Source organism: Danio rerio, chromosome 9 (genome assembly GCF_049306965.1).
Source record: "Danio rerio strain Tuebingen ecotype United States chromosome 9, GRCz12tu, whole genome shotgun sequence".
NCBI lineage: Eukaryota > Metazoa > Chordata > Actinopteri > Cypriniformes > Danionidae > Danio > Danio rerio.
This window is the reverse complement of record NC_133184.1, coordinates 6618822-6623441: the sequence shown is the minus strand read 5'-3', so window position 1 is coordinate 6623441 and position 4620 is coordinate 6618822. Positions and strand designations below refer to the sequence as shown.

General features: G+C 32.8%; 1 long non-coding RNA gene across 1 annotated transcript; it reads left to right on the top strand.

Annotated features, from left to right (window-relative positions):
* Positions 1-2486: 2486 nt before the first annotated feature.
* LOC141376062 (uncharacterized) lies at positions 2487-3668 on the top strand. Its single transcript, XR_012385146.1, has 3 exons — positions 2487-2576; positions 2718-2769; positions 3581-3668. It is a non-coding gene; the product is annotated as an uncharacterized lncRNA (long non-coding RNA).
* Positions 3669-4620: the final 952 nt, after the last annotated feature.

The following is a 4620-nucleotide window of genomic DNA, read 5'->3' as shown; positions in this document are numbered from 1 at the left end:
TGACTGACAGAGACAACATAACTAAATAGCGCCAGTGGTGTAACTTGTAATGCACATAGCAACATGTTTTGACGCGATTGATCATCAACTCGAATTCTAATATACCGTCTGCTGAACTTATTCTTATTTTTTTTCTCCCCATTGCATATCAGATGGGAAATACATTTATTTTTAATAGGTAGGAAACATTTAAAAAAAAATGTAAATAATGCAAATGTTAAACAAAGTCACAAGTGCCTCGTGTGTTTTGATGATGTTTATCTTATTTCTCTAAATAGTTATTTTAAATATATAATAAAGTTATTTTCAAATGTTAGCAACATCTTAATAGAATTCATTTGTATTTATTTATTTGTGATGTTAGGCACTAGGGGTGTAACGGATCACTGTTGATCCGTGATCGATACGGATCACAACCCACGGTTCGGAATGCGCGTGACTCGTAGATTAATAACTTTTTTTGAACTTGTAGGTTAATCCAACATTTATAACAATCGCAGAGAGATCGCCTCCCGTGTCATTCAAATTGCATGAATGAAAGCATTTTGGCTTCCCTGTAAAATATAATGATGACGTTGTGGGACCTACCTAAATGCTTTTGGCTATTAAGGTGTTTTTTTGTCACTGTTTGTTTAGCCTGCATTAATGCATTCATTATGGTAAGAATAAAATCACTGTTTAATGAAACAAGATGCTGGTGAAAGCAACTACATTGTGTAACCAACAGATGGCGACAAACAAACATCAAAATTATGTCATTGAATAGGTTTTCAAATATAATACACCTACAGTATAATGAAACATGAAGTTTTATGTGTGAATTGTTGAATCAGTAATTGAAGATAAATATATGTTGTACAAGATTTCTATATATTTTGCATTATCAGCAACAGTAGCAAAGATCATATTTCATATTGAATACTTTTTTTTTTAGCTGGTTATTTCCTGATTTTTATTTTTTATTAAAATTACAGGTTCTATTTTCTGTTTGTTAAAAGCAATGTTTTATGCAGTAACATTTTTGTATAAATGGAAAGCAAATTGTCTCCTCCCTTTTTTGCTGATCCAAAAAATGGTCCGATCCATAACTCAAAAAACGTAGAGTGATCCTAACTGCAGATTTTGGATCCGTTACACCACTATTAGTCGCCCTTTCTCAAACCCTGGTTAGCCTGTCGATTATCATTTGCCACAACTAGCGCTACTTCACCCATATTCTCCTACCTCATGGCTCTGTTGAAGAGCATTTAATAGGTTGCACATGCCTTAATAAAGGTTGCCTCCCTCTCTTTAAAAACATTTTTTTAGAAACTAGGCATTTCCTCTTAGCAAATAGTCAATATCATATATTATTATTATCATTGTATTTAAATTGTCAGAAAATGTCACCATGTATAAAAAGCATGCAGATTTTTTCCTTTCCTACTTTACTTTTTTTAACTAAACAGCATGCTCTAATTGGTGAAGTGCATGTTAGTTTTGAAATAACCTGCACTGAATTGAGCGGACTGTAGTGTAGTATTTGCCGTAGATCAAAATGAGTGAACAAGTGGATTTGGCAATCACAAGAGAAAAAGAGGAGAGGGTGCATCTTTATTGAGGCATGTTTCATGTATTCACTCCTTCAAACAGACCCATGATGAGGAGAATGAGGGTATAGAAGACGTTATGGTAATGTTATGTGCAAGCTAGCATTAACCAGGCGGAGGATGCTAATGGCAGTGCAGACTGGATTCATCGTTTGTCTGAGGGCGTACTCGCACTGTACAGTTGCCATGAACCAGGCTGAAGCATGCTTTTCCCCCCTTCCGTCTCCCCCTACGGCCTGCACTCACATTGCATTCGTGCCTGGGCACTCTTATGTCATCGAACAAGTGCTGTTCAGTAAGAGCTCTCGCAAAGCACAGTGGAGAATAGTAATAAATACCTTTTAAAATATATATTTTAGTACTGCTTCAATTAACTTGAACAAGTGTACTTATACTATCAATTTTCACAAATTTTATTAATAAATTTTAAATGCTTAAAAAATAAGTTAAATATTTGTAGACTATATATATATATATATATATATATATATATATATATATATATATATATATATATAATTTATTTAAAAAATGTGGGCAATATATTATAGATTCGTTTTGAAAAAAATGTATTCTATTCTTATTTTTTTTAATACAGACCTCTTGAGTTCTTAATCCAGGCCTGACACTATCAAATAGTAAAGTATTAGATAATTGTTTTGGGCCAGTTTCCTGTACAGTGTACTTTTTGTGCACTATTAAACCAACATAATGAATTTTTTCAATGATTTAGTTTCTTCTGTATCAGTTTTCACTGTTAGTCCTGAAAAGTTTGTGATGCATACTCTGTGGAGTCAGTGTTCATGTGTTGACAGAACTGTTTTTATTTGGCAGAGTTACAATTTTAATCTTGTATAAAAAAAAAGTACCTTGTGTTTAATTTTAAAACATTGTTCTGCACGATATCACAACATACAATTGTAATTTTAGAGTGTGTCATGTGGAGGAGTTGACCTTCTCTCCTGTAACAAACATGAAAAAGCAAAGGTAGGGTATATTGGATTTTATTTTAAAAATTGGCATATTTTGAACTGTATGTAGTATTAAATATAATGTTTAATAATGTCTGTTTAGCACACACTTGAGTTGTTTTAGCTTTATTTTCTGTGTTTTGATTATGTTTTTCAGTCTCTTCATGAGCCATTATCTTTGAATTCTGAACAGAGTGAGCTTCAAAGAGGTTTGTCTATATAATTGTCTTCTAAATGTTGATCTGAAGAGATATTTTCTTATTGTTCCTGTATCTGTGCAGTTATTTTTATATAATAATACATTTAATATGGGTGTAGCGATACATTATTATATTGAGAATCGCAATATAACAATTCAAAGTTTTTTCTTTAAATTAGCCTCTATTCACACGGTGAGTATTATGCGCAAGATTAAACGTTTACACAGTGGCAGTATAAACTACTGTTGTTAAATGATGAAAATAATGCAAGTTGAAATCTGATGATGACAAATGCCTGATTATACCAGTGAAAATGATCTATTTGCATGTGGACCATAAGAGAGTGCAAGCATACATCTAACACTCATCTTCAGAATTTTGAATTTGTATTCTGATGTCATCTCTGTCCTGTGCATTAAAGACCAATTTAAAGTTTAACATGCCAGATCTATGCAAAATTGAGCATTTTAACCATTACTAGGCCTACATATTATAATAATATTGTTTTTTACCACATTTGAGAAATAACAAATATTACTAATATTTAAAGCTTTTTTTTATAGCTTACAATATTGAGATATCAAGAGAAACAATGTCAAGTTTGCTGACCTAGCAATAGGCTATTGTTTTAATATCTGTGTGTTTGCTCATGGTTTATGGGGACCAAGTATGTCTACTGAATGTGACTTAGCAGTAGGCTATTGTTTTGTTAAATCTGTTTATTCATGGTTTATGAGGACATGGTTTGTTATGCGAGACTTAAAGCTTTCAGTAAGTGAATGTCATGTTTTCTTAATCTTTCTTTGCTTCTCTCTTTCAGCGCCTCCATGAGCCTGTGGCTTTAACCAACACAAACAGAGCTGTCTTCTACAGAGGTTTGTTAATTATTTTGTCATGCTAATTTGACACTCCTTAAAGGGATAGTTCATCCAAAAAGTGCAATTGTCTCATTATTGCTTGCTTCTCCCTTTCGGTACCTCCATGAGCCCGTCGCTTGGACAAACACAAACAGAGTTTGTGACACTCCTTAAAGGCATAGTTCAGAAATAGGTAACTGTCATTTTAGCACTTTAAGGGATGATTCACGCAAAAATTAACATTTACTCACTATTAATTTACCCTCAAGTGTTTCAAACCTTTATGGGTTTCTTTTTTTCTGTTTAATAAAACAAATGAGATACTTTGAAAAAAGATGGAAACATGTAACCATTGACTTACATAATAGAAAACACAAATAATATGAAAGTCAATGGTTACAGGTTTCCATCGTTTTTCAAAGTATCTTCTTTTGTGTTTAACAGAAAAAAGAAACCCTTAAAGGTTTGGAACACTTGAGGGTAAATTAATAGTGAGTAAATGTTAATTTTTGTGTGAATCATCCCTTTAAGTGCTAAAATGACAGTTACCTATTTCTGCTAAATGCAGTGTAGCAGTCCTGTGTGTTTAGTCATGGTTTATGAGGACCAAGTATGTCTATTAGATGTGCCTTAGCAGTAGGATATTGTTTTAATAAATCTGTGTGTTTCTTCATGGTTTATGAGGGCATAGTTTGTAATGCAAAAATTAAAACAGTTAGTAAACGAATGTAAAATTTTCTTTATCTTTGCTTCTCTCTTTCAGTACCCCAATGAGCTAAATGCTTTGACAAACACAGAGCTGTCTTCTACAGAGGTTTGTTAATTCTTTTGTCAAGCTGTTTTGACACTCCTTAAAGGGATAGTTCACCCAAAAATGACAATTGTGTCATAATTTGCAGTGTAGCAGTCCTGTGTGTTTAGTCATGGTTTATGAGGACCAAGTATGTCTATTAGATGTGACTTAGCAGTAGGATATTGTTTTAATAAATCTGTGTGTTTACTC